At 44.0% G+C, this 17,964-nt stretch overlaps 1 protein-coding gene across 7 annotated transcripts in view; it reads right to left on the minus strand.

Moving 5' to 3' along the window:
• Positions 1-17,964, minus strand: part of LOC126203475 (zinc finger protein 420-like) — a 164,757-nt gene that overhangs the window by 128,620 nt on the left and 18,173 nt on the right. The window lies entirely within an intron of this gene.

A 17,964-nucleotide genomic window follows, 5' to 3' on the forward strand; every position in this document is an offset into this window, starting at 1 on the left:
AGGAGGAATGGTCGTGGGAGTTGTGCAATAAGATCCGTGAGAGCCTCAAAGTCTAGTGCATCTTGCAGAGGTAAATACAGTGAGAAAACAGTGATCTTTCGACACACAGGAATTTGAACTGCAACTACTTGCAGGTCAGTAGCCTAGGGGAGAACAGAGGAGTGGTGTGTATTAGTGACAAACATTGCGACACCTCCTTTGGCCCTTTCCCCCAATGGGTCACCCTTTTAGTATAGCATATATCCCTGTAGCACAGGGACATCTGCATCTTTAAAATGTGTTTCTTGTAAACAAAAGCATAATGGTCGTGCTTGTGCTAGGAGTTTCAGTTCCTCCACACGAGTCCTGAACCCATTCATGTTCCACTGTACTAAGGAAGCCGTGTCATCGGTGTGGTTTTAATTCACTCCAATCTTTTCACTGGGTAGGTGAAGCACTTTAAGAGCGAGGGGGAGTGGAGGGGCTCCCTGGATCCAAGGCATCTAACTCCACGATATCCTCCTCATCAGTCAGACGGGAAAGAATGACGTCTGACTGTGCTAGGGACAGCTTTTGACCCGAACATCGTGAGCCTTTCCCTGCATACTGTCCTTTAGAGGATGAGGGGAAAAGGGGGCATTGAGAGGCACTGCTTTTCTTGTACCTTCTGTATGCTCACTGTAGAACTTTCGTTGGTCTTTCCTGGTGCAGCTGCCTGGATTGCTCTGTCCTTACTCTTTTTCCCTTGGCATGTACACGTGCAAGTACAGTTGCTTGTGGTGGATACAGGCACACTAGGCATTGTCTGTGTCTAAGCATCCATCTTGGTAATAGGCTTCTGCACCATGGAAGAATACGAGGTGGCAAAGACAAGAGGGTTTCGTTGCCTTATATTCTTTTTTTGGCTTCAGCGTAGGGGATCCACTTGGTCACTTTTTATCTCCTGTATTTTGTGTTCTTCAGCAAAAACAAGGCAGTCTCAGCTCCAGACTGGGTGGTTCCCAAAGCAGTTGATGCAGATCGCTGGAGACAAGCTGTCAGTCCCAGTGTCATGAGCGGCTTTTCCGCACTTCTTGCAGATCACTTCACCTCCACAACTCAGGGTTGTATGGCTGAAATGCTGGAATTTATAGCACCACACAGGGTTTGGAATGTAAGAATGAACATTAAGTTGAAGGAACCCTGCAATAAGATCAAGCAGTGTCGGAGAATTGAATGTGACAATGAAAGTGGCAGTCTTTTCAGTTGCTCCCTTATTCCTGCGCATTCCTTGCTCCCCCCATCAACTATTCCCTGGTATGCCCATTCTTGCTTCAGTTCTGCTATGTCCATGTCCATGATATCTCTGAATGTGACAACGCCATTACTGGAGTTGAGAGAGGTGTGAATCTCAACAATCATATCATAGTCACCCAGTTTCTGCAATTTCTTAAGAACGTCTACCTGCTTTGACCTGTTAGTTTCGACCAGCAATGAGTCATTACACAATCATTTTATAGATTTTAATGTTCCAGCAAGGTCTTCCAAACTCTTATGGATATAAAAGGTGGACACTTTTTCAATTGTCCCCACCTTCCTCTTTATCACCAGAAACACATTGTTATTCATTACTCCAAGAGTCCTGTTACTGCAGTCCAAAGTATTCTTTTGGATGAATGGGTGTGAATACTCCCAGGCGGTACACCCTTTTACCAATGAGAGGAAAAGATGATTTCGAGGGTTCCATCTTAATCCCACAAGCAGCTATGGAAATAAGGGTCCACTTACACAGAGCCCCACATGCGTGAGTAAGCCTTATACAACTGAAGTGCGGCGGGTTCCCCAAAGGTTGCTGCTAATGACTGTTCCACCTCAACAGCCATGCATCCCATCAGCATGCAGCACACCTTGAGACTGAGGGTATTTTCTCACAGAGGTTTATCCCGTCCACACGATCCGGGCGGTCGAGCCAAGATCCCCATTCCCTGAGACACACAATGTTCCAACACCACACCATGCAGTGATCGCTGAAGCATACCCACAGCTTACAGTGACAGGGAACTAGTGGTGCTTATCAGTTCCCAGCTCAGGAACCCTGGGGTAGTCAAGCCCATAACCAGCAAATCACCACTGAGCCACTGAGGGCTAAGTTGTCATGCACTGCATTATTAGATAACAGTCAAAGGAGTAGTTTGAACTACAGTTCCTACAGCTTCCTCATTAAAGCAGTAGCTGGTAGTCTATCTTGACTTCATACTAGCCAGTGTTATTAACAGTATGACAGGTCCCACTACTTCCTCAGCATCCTAACACTCATTCATATAAGAACTTCAATCAACTATATGCTAACCACAGACCTCTGGATGTGTGGAAACAAATGATGATGAGAGGATGTTACACCAAAGTTCCATTTTGTCTTGGGCCACAAAAATAACTACAAACACATGTAACACCACTATGAACATCAAACTTTCCGAAACTCCGCAGAGAATAAACAACAAACTAGTAATATGAGGTGGCACTGAAACAGTCTACCAACATAACCTGCAAATATTCCAGCAACAATTACTTCACTACAGGTTTGAATAATCATGACTACGAGGAGACACTGCTGGCACCTGCTGAATGTACTGGGAGCAGCCAACTGTAACTCACAGCTCATGTAGGCATCCACAATGCCTGTCCCCTGGGTTCACAGTCAATCGGACAGTTCCCTTCAGCAGCTGGCTAATGTGGAGAAGGTTACTAGCCTCACTTGTGGGATGAAAGTTAGCCTCATTGTGGGATGAAAGCACAATTTGTGTTTATCAGCATTGTCTCCTGTGCTGACAGAGACCCTCCATTTTAAGTTAGGTGGATGGTTTGAATCAGAGGCTGTTTTTGCTCTGAGACACTTTCAGGAACAGTGTTCCTTAGCTGCATTATTGGGTGGACAATTTTAGAATCCCCCATAAAAGGTTAGGTGTGCACTGCACTCCAAAAGCAGCAACTCAGTTGATCTGTCGGTTGGGAGGGCAGGAGTCCCTCACTCATGGGGCAGTCCTTCTAGAGTTAGTGCCATCAGCCAGAAATCCGATTGAATTGTGGTAGTATATAGGAGGAGTAAATCAAGGCACTGAAAGCAATATTGATGCCAGAGACGAAAAATCATTGCAAGAGATAAAATCATATGGATCAGGCCAGTCTGCAGTTCAGACAGCAGATGAGGGCCACCCTACGGCTCACCTGTGGCAAGAAACACCTTTCTCAAGTTTGAGCACCCGCAAATACAGTGCGAGGGTAAGACAGTAATAGAATAAATAACAACTCCTAGCCAGAGTGAGAGGATATCCATCATAGTAAAATCAAAGAGACTGAAAACATAATGAACAACATTCGGGCCAGCATTAGTAAAATAAGGGAAGATAAATAATCAGTTTGGTAGGTGGGTACAGTCAGTTGTCCCCTGGAGTTCAGCATGAGACAGAAGGCACTCCAACTCTAACAACCCTGTTGCAAAAGCAACTTTGTAGGAGTTAACAGAGAACTAGTTCAACTGTCCATACACTGTCCTTTAATATTAGAGGCAAAGAATCTGGAGGACCACATTTTGCATGGACAGCAAGAAGGATGGTTCATTCCAACAGAATGTGAGATACTCTCTGTAAGGTTCCACAATGACAATGTGAAGGTGGCACACTACATAGGACAAAACTATGGGTCGACCTATTATGACCAATGTGGAGCCAACAGGACAGTGGATGCCTTCGAAGAGGAATGGACGATGGAAACCCATGCAGCCTCAGAGGCCTTGATTGTGTGGAGTTCGAGGGCAGTAGCCCACCAGGTGTCGTTCAATCTCCAAATAAGTAGATGCTTATCTGTAGCTGCAAATCCATGCATGGGATCATCAAAGTGAATGTTGACTGAGTAATTGCTTCTCTTGCCAAACAATCAGCCAGTTCACTCCCTAGAACACTCACATGACTTGGGACCCAGAGAAAGACAACTGAGTGGGTAGGATAACTAAGGTCTGAGAAAAGATTGTGAACAGCAGACACCACAGGGTGACATGAGTAACACCAATCAGCAGTTAGAAGACAGCTCATTTAGCCACTACAAATTAAAATGTGCTTGAGGGAAGTCTGTTTAATAGAACATGGGGTTCTGTTAATGGCTTTCAGCTCAGCCATAAAAACATGGCAACAAATGTTACTCCTGACCAGTAGAAGATGTAAAAGCATTTCCCACACTATAAACAGTTTTAGAGCTTTCTGTGTAAATGAGAGTAGCACCCGGGCACTCCTCAAGAACTGAAAGGAATAGGTACCAAAAGGTCATGGGGGCAACAAACTTTATATCCTTTAAATTGACTGGTCTTAATTCTTGATCTGCATACTCTCCAAGGAAGAGTGCTCAGGAATGCACATTGAGTACATTCTAAGGGGGTCGGGCAGAGAGCCTGGTAGAGGTTCTGTATGAAAAGAGAATTCAATATGTCAGATGCTTCTGAAATATTGATTGTGTAAGTGAGCAAGAGTTGGTACCATCTGAAATCAAGTGATCCCCTATTTGGTGAGAAGACTGTCTATGGTAGCAGTCCAGAAGATGCAAGTGGCAAGTCTTAATCCACGATGATGTACTAGGACTAACAATTAAAAGCCAAAGGTGCCAATGAACTGTAAACCTGTCAACCGTAGTCCAGTCATGATGAGTCCACAGTACCCTAAATACAGAGTACAGTAGCATGATCCATACTCCAAGAGAAGTGGGCAAGAAAGCAGAGAGTTTCACATTTACACAAGCAGTTAGTCTTATACTGAAGAATATGGGGGAGCCACATCAGCTTTTTATGAATGAGGAGCTCCAAAAATTGGCACTGCATAACATTGTACAAGTGCTGGGTAGTAGAGCTCTGGGTCAGGATGAACTGTGGTACAATAACAGAAACACATGACCCACATTTATATATGAGAAAATTAGAATCCAAGGAACGGTATCAAAGCTGAAGCCCTTCACACAGCTCCTTGGAGGCGGCATTCAGCTAAGGGTACAGACTGGGAGCTATATCGAATGCAAAAGTCATCAACATATGTCGTAGGAGTAACCACTGGTCCACTGGAGGTCATTAGCCAATTGATGGTGATAAGGAAGAATATAACAGTATGGGGCCCTGAGGAACACCATTGTCTGGATCATTTGAGAACCAAGCGACATTCCAACTCTAACGCGAAACAAATGGAGGGATAAAAAGTTATAAATAAAAATCAGTAGGGGGTCTCAAAAGCCCCGGTCAAGGGGTGTAAGCCTAAAATTTGATGGTGCCAAGCAGTGTTGTATACCTTATGTAGGTCAAAATAAACTACAGTGAGACGTTGGTGTTCAGAAAATGTCTGTCTGATTGCTGTTTCCAACAAAAACAGATGTTCAATTGTTGTTCAGCTTTCCTGAAAATCTCACTGAAAGCCACAAAAAACCCCAGGCTACCATCATTTCAAGTAGCTTGCAGAGCACAATAGTGAAGCTAACCAGTTGGTAGATGTCAACGGATGTTGAGTTTTTCTCTGGTTTAAGAACTGTGATGATGACACTACCTCTCCATGCCATCTAGTCAAATACAGTTCAAGGCTCTGGACAGATACAGTCTGTGAGTCACATTCAGATGTCTCCTGCTTATAAATTGAATCTGACGTGGGACTGTATCATGAGAAAAGTCAAAAGCCTGAAGCAGTTCCCAGTCAGTGAAAGGTTCATAATATAACTCAGGATTGTAGGGCATAAAAGGTAGAGGGACATCTTCAATTCATCATCTGAAAGGTAGCTGAGCAAGAAGAGGACACTGACACTCAAAGCATCATCAGCATACCACCACAAAGGAAGAGGAACAGTTGTTCGTATCTGGTGGCTCAGCAGACCAGTGGAAGAGGACAGTAGAAAATGAAACAACAGAGGAGATGTCTCTAACAACCTTATCTAAGAAGTCTGACAGAGAGGGAATGGTGATGACAGAGGTATATAACTGCCATTTGGCTCTTTGGAAAGTCCATTGTGGCAGCTGGTCCATTAGGTGGTGACAAGGACACGATAGAATCATCAGGCAGTGATCCTTGTCACAAAGATAGGTTCTAACTCTAATGGAGTGGGAGGATCTGGCAGCTCAGTGGACCACTGCACCTGTCTTCTCCTAATATTTCTCCTTTTTCTCCTTAATTACTTTAGAGTGTCAGGACTCAGCTGCGAGTTCATCCACTGTGACGATAGGAACAAAAGAGGAGCAGTCAACTCGATGAACACAGTCTGTGGCTCCTTCAGCCACTGGTTACTTTTGGATCACTGCTCTACAGATTTTCCGGTAGAGGTTTCTCTAAAGGAAACCCTACTGCCAGTAGATTCCAGAGGAAAATACTGCTTCTCCAGCGGATGCAAGGAACTGAAGTCTCACAAGATGGCGCTTCAGGATCACCAAGAGGCAAGGGATGGGGGTGCTATCTGCCTCATGGACTAAGTTACTTGTGCATCTACCAGAGCTCAAGGCTGAGGGAACGAAGGGTGTAAGTGTTCTAGGTACTGCCAATATCCTGATCACTGTAGCAGAAAAATCTAATACCACTGGGACAGGATATAAGGGATTGTACTTTTTCCAGGCTTTAAAATATGAGATCATCAGAAACATTAAGTAGTTAGGTTAGAACACTCCAGATATTGAGACAGATGATCGTCTCCGTAATTGACACAGAATGGTAGATGCTCATATGGTGAGTTTTCGTTAAGCAGTCACCCACAGTCTCCACAAACTGCAGAGTTCATAGACCAGGATGACGTATGTCTAATGGGTTAGCACTGGAAGTACCTCATCAGAGGTGGTTAACAGGGCCTCATATCAAATCAATGGTGTCTTTTTGCCATAAAAACTATGTAATATCTAACAATACAAATAGGAATTAAAATATGCGGTAACCTGAGAGAAGATAAGAATCACAGGCAGGCCTGAAACAGAAACAAGTGTGTGCATCATCCACCAACATTAAGTATCTGACTAATGGGAAACTTTGGAGATAGCTTGGGAAATATTACATGTGAATTCCCCAATCATACCATGTGATAGGAGATTTCAATCAGCTACCTATAGTCTGTGAAATGTGTGCTTTTAAAACAGGAGCCACCACCAAACAGTCTTGTGATCCTGTATTAAACATACTTTCTGAAAATCATACTTAGTGAACAGCCCACACATAAGCTACATCTATCGGATCTGCAGAAACAAACAGACCCAAACATTGTCATTCAGTGAAGATAAATGTAGCCTTCAGCAACCAAAAGGCTATTACAGCAGGAATGAGCACTGATGTTGAATGAAAAGCTATGAAAAGTAAGAAGATATTAACACTTAACAAATGCAATACTGATTCAAAAGTGCCTTAGCAGTCAGCACATCTGGGGAGGAGACTGTGGAGGAGCCCTGCCACAGTTTATGTTGTGTTGTAGGCTGTTCATGGGACCAAATAACTCAAAAACACATTTTTCCGTAACAGTTACAATAAGCAGCTATTTAACTAGCTTTGCACTATCAGCCCCCTGAAGTTTCAAAGGGGGAAGAGCCATTAGACGAAGCTACGAAGGTAACAGCCTTTTGGTCTCTACACGGAACATTTCAAATAAGACTGGTTGTATCTAATGTACGGCGAGTTGTTTCCAATGCCTCAAAGATTAGGTGCTATCCACATGCCATTAAGCATAATTCAGAACTGTACAAGGCAGAGATCCATTGCACTTTCTGAAACAATGGCTTAGCATCAACATGTGAAACAGGCAGATCACTGCAATGAACATAAGCAATTCCCTCATTTATAACTGCCAAGAAAATCTACCACTGCAGACCATTGCCTTACTACTTGGCATATGGTGCATAAATCAAATCAATGGAGATACTGAGTCTCACAAATGGGACAGTGTTACGAGGGAGTCAACCGGACAATTGGGATTAAATTAGCACACAAACAAGGGTGAAGAGTTTTGGAACCCAACTCTCTAACCCCTTCTTCTTCTTCTTCTTCTTCTTCTTCCTCTTCGGCACTAGCACTTTGCTATGAGTATTTTATTTTCCTGCATGCTCTTATCTGTACTCTACACTTGTGTAGACCTATTCACCCTAATTAAATTAGCACAGCAGTAGGGTATTACTTGTACGAGGGCAGTTCAATAAGTAATGCAACACATTTTTTTTCTGAAACAGGGGTTATTTTATTCAGCATTGAAATACACCAGGTTATTCCCCAATCTTTTAGCTACACAACACTATTTTTCAACGTAATCTCCATTCAATGCTACGGCCTTACGCCACCTTGAAATGAGGGCCTGTATGCCTGCACGGTACCATTCCACTGGTCGATGTCGGAGCCAACGTCGTACTGCATCAATAACTTCTTCAGCATCCGCGTAGTGCGTCCCACGGATTGCGTCCTTCATTGGGCCAAACATATGGAAATCCGATGGTGCGAGATCGGGGCTGTAGGGTGCATGAGGAAGAACAGTCCACTGAAGTTTTGTGAGCTCCTCTCGGGTGCGAAGACTTGTGTGAGGTCTTGCGTTGTCATGAAGAAGGAGAAGTTCGTTCTGATTTTTGTGCCTACGAACACGCTGAAGTCGTTTCTTCAATTTCTGAAGAGTAGCACAATACACTTCAGAGTTGATCGTTTGACCATGGGGAAGGACATCGAACAGAATAACCCCTTCAGCGTCCCAGAAGGCTGTAACCAAGACTTTACCGGATGAGGGTATGGCTTTAAACTTTTTCTTGGTAGGGGAGTGGGTGTGGCGCCACTCCACTGATTGCCGTTTTGTTTCAGGTATGAAGTGATGAACCCATGTTTCATCGCCTGTAACAATCTTTGACAAGAAATTGTCACCCTCAGCCACATGACGAGCAAGCAATTCCGCACAGATGGTTCTCCTTTGCTCTTCATGGTGTTTGGTTAGACAACGAGGGGCCCAGCGGGAACAAACCTTTGAATATCCCAACTGGTGAACAATTGTGACAGCACTACCAACAGAGATGTCAAGTTGAGCACTGAGTTGTTTGATGGTGATCCGTCGATCATCTCGAACGAGTGTGTTCGCACGCTCCGCCATTGCAGGAGTCACAGCTGTGCACGGCCGGCCCACACGCGGGAGATCAGTCTTGCTCGACCTTGCGGCGATGATAACACACGCTTTGCCCAATGACTCACCGTACTTTTGTCCACTGCCAGATCACTGTAGACATTCTGCAAGCGCCTATGAATATCTGAGATGCCCTGGTTTTCTGCCAAATGAAACTCGATCACTGCCCGTTGTTTGCAACGCACATACGTTACAGACACCATTTTAACAGCTCCGTACAGCGCTGCCACCTGTCGGAAGTCAATGAAACTATACGAGACGAAGTGGAAATGTTTGAAAATATTCCACAAGAAATTTCCGGTTTTTTCAACCAAAATTGGCCGAGAAAAAAAATGTGTTGCATTACTTATTGAACTGCCCTCGTAGTTTACTCCTTCACACTATGGTGTGGTGGTTTGTCCTCCAAAACACTGGCTTTCCTTGATGATTCTACTACACTACATGCTTGTAAAATACGAATTCTATTAGGAACACCTTTCATTTCACATAATTTGTTAGGGTTTAATAACTTCTTACATGTGTGTGTAACTAAGATTTGTACCTGGATATCTGTATGTAATGAATTTATGTGAACATGTGTTTTAGACAAAGTCATATATTCAATCTGTCACTACATTCTTCTACTGTTCCTATGTCATCAGTCAGCTTCCAACTGCTCTTTGCAGGACTAACGTCCTCACTGTACCAAGTGATGTAGTGAATAAGAGCATAGCCACAGCTAAAAGTAAAGCTCAAAATGTAATTTCTCACCATACAGTGAAATATGTATGAGGGCAAGTGGAGTATCATGTATGTGGTAATTTCTTTCCTACACTAGAAGAGGAACAATGGCGCAACAATCCATGCTGAGTTGGTAGAAGTGTACAGCAACAATGCACATTATATGACACAGTGGTGAGTGGTACAAACACTTGCAGTGTGGTCAAACAAGGCTGAATGATGAAGAGTAAAATTGGCAGACTGTACCTGCGTGAAGAACTGGGAATAATAAGTGAATTGGGGAGCCTGGTGCTTGAAGGCAGATGTAACACAATGAAGACTACAGTGGAAAAAGTGAAATTCAATTATGAATCAGTTTTCAATATCTTGCATGACATTCTAAATGTGGTGGGTTTTGCTTGGGGCCAATGAGACATACGGGGCCTGCAATGAACTTGTGACATCACACTAGTCAGTTTTTCTGCCAAATTTCATGAATGCTCGGCTCAGTGCAGCACCCACGGGAAATCTATATTTAATTGAAAAGGTACCCACTAAAGGTCTCAATTTTGTTATGTGCTTTCTAGAACTTGCATGCATTTAAACACGCAGTTAAGAATTATTAAACTCATCTGAAATAGTTATTCGCTCCCTGCCAGAGACAGCTGCTGGTGCTCTTAAGAGCTGCAGTGCTACGTGATGTGGCACACACACCATGGTCTGTCTTTCTCAGGGGCCTCAATTTCGCTACTGCTCACACCCATTTAAGAAGTCGGCCAAACTGAGGCAGAAACAGAAATGTTGCAGCTGTGTCAAGACTATCTAGATGGCTTCTTTCAGAGCCTGATCACCACGGACGAGTGCTGGGTGTGTCCTATGACCTCAGACAAGGGAGCAAAGCAAGTAGTGGAAATATGGACTCACTACTGCCAAAAAAAGGATAAGAACCCAATTATCATCAGAAAAGGCAAAGAGTCTTTTATGAGACTGTGATTGTGTGTTTCTTACATATGTTGCTCATAAGGAGAGAATCTGAAAAGGTTACAGAATGCTGTCAAGGTGAAGAGTTGCAAGAAACTGTCCAAGGAAGTGCTTTCGCCCCCGACAACACGCAAACTCATTCTGCACAGACACAGTCATACATTTTGTGCTATCAAATTTTGCCTAATCCTACTCCTCTCTGTATTCACCTAACAAGTGACTTCTTTCTCCTTTCTTATACGAAGAAATCATTGTGTGATAAATCTTTCTGGAATGACAATGAAGTGATTTTTGAGGTGGAACATATCCCAAACAGCCAAAATGCAAACCATTACAACCAATGTCTCCTTCACTGGGAAAAAAGTGACCCATTGAAGGATAAAATGAAGAGTAAGACTAACATCATGACCAAGTTTCATCACCGCAGTTAAACTCTTATTTTTATCTTTTCCTATGTGACAAAATTTCAAAGTTTCAGATATATTACATAATGGCAAGGAACATATTTCAAAACCAAATTTTAAACTACAAAGCATTTCCACGTGCAGATGTGCACTCTGATTGCAATTTATTGGTTGTAATCCACAGATTAAAACTGAAGAAACTGCAGAAGTGTACGAAATTTAGGAGTGGTGCTTGGATAAACTGAAAGAATCAGGATTCATTGAGAATTTCAAAGGGAGCAATGCAATAACTGATCAAAATGAAAAAGGAACACGACAAACAGAATATGAATGAGTAGCTTTAAGAGACGTAACAGTGAAGACAGTAGAGGAACAACTAGGCAAAAAGACGTGGCCCAATACAAATCTTAGGATAGCCCACACAATGATGAATTCAACAGACAAAAGTATAAAAATGCAGTAAATGAAGCAATCAAAAAGGAATATTGCAGTCTAAAAAACGAGATGGTAAAGTAGAAATAGCTAGAAAAGAAATGCAAGTTAGTAAAGCCAAACATAACTATGGGAAAGATAGATACCACCTGTTGCAAAATTAAAGAAAACTTTGGTGAAAAGAGAAGCATCTGTATGAATATCAAAAGCTGAGGTGGAAAACCAGTAACAAGCAAAGAAGGAAAATTTGAAAGGTGTAAGGAGTTAATAGAAGGGGTATACAAGGGAAATTAACTTTAAGACAATAATAAATGAAAAGCACGAGTTTGCTTCTGTTCCACAGTATTACTTTTATTGTGTTAACCAGTTTTCGGCTTACAAGGCCATCTTCAGACATTTAAGACAATACTACATTTAAGACAATACTACAGAAAGGGAATAGTAAGTAGATGAGGATGAGATAAATGATATGCTACTGGTCAGAATGGATTTAATAGAGCACTAAAAGACCTAAGTCAAAACAAGGCCCCTGGAGTAGATGGCATTGCCTCACAATTATTGAGACCTTCAGGGACCCACCAATAAAAAGACTGTTCTGTATCGAATGAAAGATTTATGAAACCAGGCAGAATATCCTACGGTTCCAACAACAATGTAATAATTCCAATTTCATAGAAGACTGGTACTGACAGGAGTGAATATTGTACATCATCAGTTTAATAAGTCTTTAAGTATTTACAATAAACAGTAAAAACTACTACAAGATGACCTCAAGAGAAATCAATTTGGGTCCCACAGAAATATAGGAACAAGTGAGGCAATACTGATCCTACAACTTATCTTGGAAGGTAGGTTGAAGAAAAGCAAACCAATAATTACAGTATTTGTAGAATGAGAAGGAGCTTTTCACAATGGTGATGGAATATTTGAAATTCTGGAGGTACTAGGAATAACATACTGGAAGCAACAGGTTATCTACAACTTGTACAGAAACTAGACTGTAGTTTAATAGCCAAAGGAGAATGCTGAAGATTAGATGGGTCGATCGTAACCTAAAAGAAGAAATCAATTGAAAGGACACATGCTGAGACATCAAGAAATCATCAGTTTGATAATGCAGGAGGGGGAGGGGGGAAGAGGGAGGGAGGGAGGGATGGGAGGGGAGGGAGGGAGAGAGGGAGGGAGGGTGGGGGGAGGTTAAAAAAAATTTTAGACCGAGGTCAAAGCTTCACTACAGGAAGAAGGTTCAAGCTCATGTAAGCTGGAGTAGTTATTCAGAAATAAAACGGTATACACACGTTAGACCACCATGAAGAGCTGCACAAACAGAAAGAGCTGCACAGACAGAAAGATCACTACAACAATTAAAAGTTTATGATTACCAGTGATATCTAAAGGAATTACCACAATAAAATATTGTGCTGACAGTGCTCTATCAAATGATTTTTTACACATGTTGAAAGGGACTAAACAAGGCTGTCAGTCCCTTTTTCCTTTAACAATCAAAGCCTAAAAGTTTTCCAGAAAAAAAGATGGACTGCTAATTTCATCTTTGAGGAACCATCTGGGGAAGTTAGAAACATTCCCTCTCCCCTCCATCACACCCACCTGGTCTAGTCAGTGTGCGAAGTCAACTTCTGGGTCCAAACAGTTCAGAGGAGTTCAGTCAAGCTTCCAGTATCATGGAGGTGTGAAAGAAGATTATGTATGGTCAAAACCAAAAGATTCCAAGGACAGCATTGGCTTACAGTCTGCAGGCTGCTTAGAGTGTTGGTATGGATTAGGAAATTTTTGAAATTGTGAGTGGATGGAGGTCTTGGAATATTGGTCTTGAATTCTGCTGTAAAAATACTAAATCCCAATAACAGTGAGTGTTGTTCATAGCCCCGGAATGTACGAAGGCATTACAATGTGACCGTTGACTACTTAGCCTCCAGTACAGATGACTGTGGAAAAAGGAAATTTGCCAAGAAATAAGAGAAGCAAATGCTACAATGTATACGGGTCTATCATTTTCTTTTTTCCAATGGAAAAGTCCAGCCACATCTTTGGATGAAGTATGTACCACAAGGTGGTTCGCAAAGGTAACCTGATGAGAGGGTTCAATGGCCGGTTAGAGCGGATAGACCGCAAACAAATTGCTGCTGGAAAACCAGATATGAGTTTCCCCTGTGGGAGATGAATACCCCATCAGGGTAAAGCATATGATGGTTTTGGTGGTCAGGGTACCCGCAGAACTGCAGATCAGGGAAGACTTAACAGACGGGATGAGAAGGAGCCTTTCCAATTAAGTCTACCAAGTCAGTCAGCTCTTACATCGATATTCTACACTGCAGGCTTACATGAGGTGATAGTGTCGGATAATGGGCTGCAGTCACATCTCAGGAGTTTGAACAGCTTTGTGTAGACAATGGTGCTCAGCAAATCATTACAGTGTCCTTTCATTCACAGTCGAATAGTGAAACCAAACACTTCATAAAGACCTTCAAACCACAGGTGAAAAAGTTTTGAGCCACGCATATGTGGGTGGTTGGTTGGTTGGTTAAAAGAGGGGGGGAAGGGACCAAACTATGAGGTCATTGGTCCCTTGTTCCGAAGGAAACAACGGCACAAGGGTGAGAATAAGACAATGATACTTACAACACAAAAGAGAATGAAAGGTAAAACCACAACGACTGAAGGGCAACAAACACTTAAATGGACAAAAGGGGACACGAAAAACCACAAAGCACAAAAGGGGACAAGAAAAACCACAAAACTGCCAGAAACAGGTAGAAGAGGTTAAAACAAGAAAGCAGGTTACCATGGCTGGCTGACCATAAGGATAAAAAGGAAAAGCCAGCCACTCTACAACACATTAAAACCTCCACACTGAAAGCACCAAAGGTAGGGTGCTGGGAAAGTTAAAAGTCCACCGCAGGGTGGCTAAAAGTGGCCAGTCCAACAAGAGATGGACGACTGTCATTGGTGAGCCACAGCAACACCGAGGTGGGTCCTAGCGATGGAGGAAGTAACCAAGTGTCAGCCACATATGGCCAATGCGGAGCCAACGGAGAACCACAGAGTCCCTGCGAGAGGCGCGCATGGAGGTCTTCCACATATTCGTAGTTTCCATAATGGCATGCAGCTTGTTATGCATACCGAGGTTATGCCAACCCATCTCCCAAATGCGCAAAACCTTGCGGCATAATAATGGAGGCAGGTCAGTTTCAGAGAAGCCGATCTCTGTAAGCAGTTTCCGCGTAGCCTGTTTGGCCAGCCTGTTGGCAAGTTCATTGCCTGGGATTCTGACGTGACCTGGGGTTCCAGACAAACACCACTGAAAGACTGGACTGTTCCAGGGCATAAATGGACTCCTGGATGGACTCCTGGATGGTCGCTACCAAAGGATGACAAGGGTAGCACTGATCGATAGCTTGAAGGCTGCTCAAGGAGTCAGTACACAGGAGAAATGGCTTGCCTGGGCATGAGCAGATGTGCTCAAGAGCACGAGATATGCCGCCAGCTCTGCAGTGAAAACACTGCAGCCATCTGGTAAGGAGTGCCATTCTACATGTCCTCCATGAACATAGGCAAAGCCAACATGACCATCAGCCATCGAGTCATCAGTGTAAACCACTTCATGGCCCCTGTACATGTCAAGAATCGAGAGGAAGAGACTCAGCAGAGAGAGTGGGGTTAACCGAGTCCTTAGAGCCTTGTGAAACATCTAGGCAAAGCCATGGCCTAGGTGGACATCATGGAGGTGTTTGTGAATTAACCTCAAGTACAGGTAGTAAAGGCAAGGACGTCAGTTTGGAGAGAAGGGATTGCACCCCACCTGCAATTGTAAGCCCTGACCTGGGCCGCCGATGAGGGAGATAAACCACCGTGGGTGGGAAAAGGAGACAGTAATTCAGATGAGCAGGAGAACTACAAATGTGTGCAACGTAACTGGAGAGCAATTCCGCATGCCTAACCTGCAATGGAGGGACTCCGGTGACCAGCGTCCTTGTGAAGGGCGGACTCGTCCTAGAAGTTCCTGTCGCTAGGCGAACACCACAGTGGTGCACTGGGTTGAGTAAACACAACTCTGAGGGTGCCACCGAACCATAACTTACACTCCCATAGTCAAGGCGGGATTGAACAAGAGCTCTGTAGAGCTGCAGCAGCGTAGAGCGAACTGCACCCCAGTTGGTGTTGCTCAGGCAGCGCAGGGTACTGATGTGCAGCCAGCACTTCCTCTTAAGCTAACGGGGGTGAGGAAGACATATCAATCGGCCATCAAAAACCAGTCCTAAGAATCCATGTGTCTCCACTACGGTGAGTGGATTGTCAGTAAGGTAACGTTCTGGATCCGGATGAACAGTACAACGCCGACAGAAGTGCATAACACATGACATTGCTGCTGAAAACTGGAAACTGTGGGCTAGAGCTCATGACTGCGCCTTTTGGATGGCTCCCTGCAGGCCCCGCTTGGCAACACCAGTACTGGAGGAGCAATACGAAATGCAGAAGTCGTCTTCTTACAGAGACAGTGAGACGGACAGCCTTGCTGCTAGACCATTATAGGCCACTAAAAAATGATATACTCAATACGGAGCCCTGCAGGACCACATTCTCCTGGATATGGGGGGAACTATGGGAAGCACCAACTTGGACATGGGAAGTACAAAGCAACAGGAAATTGTGGATAAAAATCAGGAGTGGGCCTTGGAGACCCCACTTGTATAATGTGGCAAGGATATGATGTCACCAGGTCATGTCATACATTTTTTGTAAATCAAAAAAGACGGCAACCAGGTGTTGGCATCTGGAAAAGGCTGTTAAGATGGCAGACTCGAGGGACACAAGATTATCAGGGATAGAGCGACCCTGGCAGAAGCCACCCTGACATGGGGCCAGTAGGACACGTGATTCCAGGACCCAACCCAACTGCCGACACACCAAACATTCCAGCAGCTTACAAAGGATGTTGGTGAGGCTGATGGACCGAAAGCTATCTACATCAAGCAGATTTCTACCGGGTTTAAGCACCAGAATAATGGTACTCTCCTGCCATTGTGATGGAAAGATGCCATCGCACCAGATCTGGTTTAAGATGATGAGGAGATGTCGCTTGCAGTCAGATGAGAGATGTTTAATCATCTGACCGTGGATCCGATCTGGCCCCGGAGCTGTGTCGGGGCACATGCAAGGGCACTGAGGAGCTCCCACTCTGTAAATGGGGCGTTATAGGGTTCACTGTGGCATGTAGCGAATGAGAGGACTTTAGTTTCCATCCTCTCCGTTTGAGGGTGCGAAAGACTGGGGTGGGGGGGGAGGGGGTAGTTTGACGCAGAGGCTCAAGCAAAGTGCTCAGCAATCGCGTTTGTGTCCGTAGATAACATGCCATTGATGTTAATGCCAGGAACAACTGTTGGGGTCTGGTACCCAAAAAGATGTCTGATCTTCGTCCAGACTTGGGAAGGTGACATATGCCACCCAATGGTCGAGACATATCTCTCCCAACACTCCTGCTTCTATCTTTTGAGAAGCTGGTTGGTTGGTTGGTTGGTTGGTTGGTTGGTTGGTTGGTCGGTTGGGGTTTCAGGGACCAAACAGCAAGATCATCAGTCCCTTGTTTCAAATGTGGTCCATTCCGCTAGTGTGACATCTCAGGAAAGTCAGAACAATAAAAGGGAAAAGGATAAAAATGTAAAAGGGCAGTCATATTGTCAATGGTAGAAACAAAATGAGGGAAGTCAGCAAGAGAACGAACCCAACGTTATGCTGAAGCAGCAGAGGCAAGACCACCTGCGACTTAAAAGGTGCAACCGCTAGAATGTAGAAATACGTATGGGAAAAGGAGACTAACCAATCCTTTAAAAAAAAGGGTAAAATCAGAGTAAAAGGGGAAGAAAAGAGGATCTCGGTCAGGGAGGTGAGTCGGGAATCTCCAAACACGGCTTACAGTGGGAGATACCCCAACACTCACCGCCCTGCCCCAACACCAGAGAGAGATTAAAAACCTTAAAACAGAGAATAAAAACCACTGTCCCAGAGGAAACCGAGAACCAGAGAGACCATCTGGGAATCGTCAACCAACATAAAAGGTAAAGTGCGGGGGAGTCTGTACTTAGCACGCAGAGCCAAATGAAGGGGGCATTCAACCAAAATGTTGGCTACTGACTGGAAGGCTCCACAACCACAAAGTGGGGGTGGCTCATCACGCAAAAGAAAACCATGGGTCAGCCTGGTATGGTCAATGCAAAGACGACACAGTGTGGTCGAGTACTTTCGGGAGAGGCGAAAGGAAGAATGCCATGGGCCAGGTGCCACCTTAATCGCACAAAGTTTATTAGACAGGGGAGTAGCCTCCCAAGAATTGGCC

Source organism: Schistocerca nitens, chromosome 9 (assembly GCF_023898315.1).
Source record: "Schistocerca nitens isolate TAMUIC-IGC-003100 chromosome 9, iqSchNite1.1, whole genome shotgun sequence".
Taxonomy (NCBI): Eukaryota; Metazoa; Arthropoda; class Insecta; order Orthoptera; family Acrididae; genus Schistocerca; species Schistocerca nitens.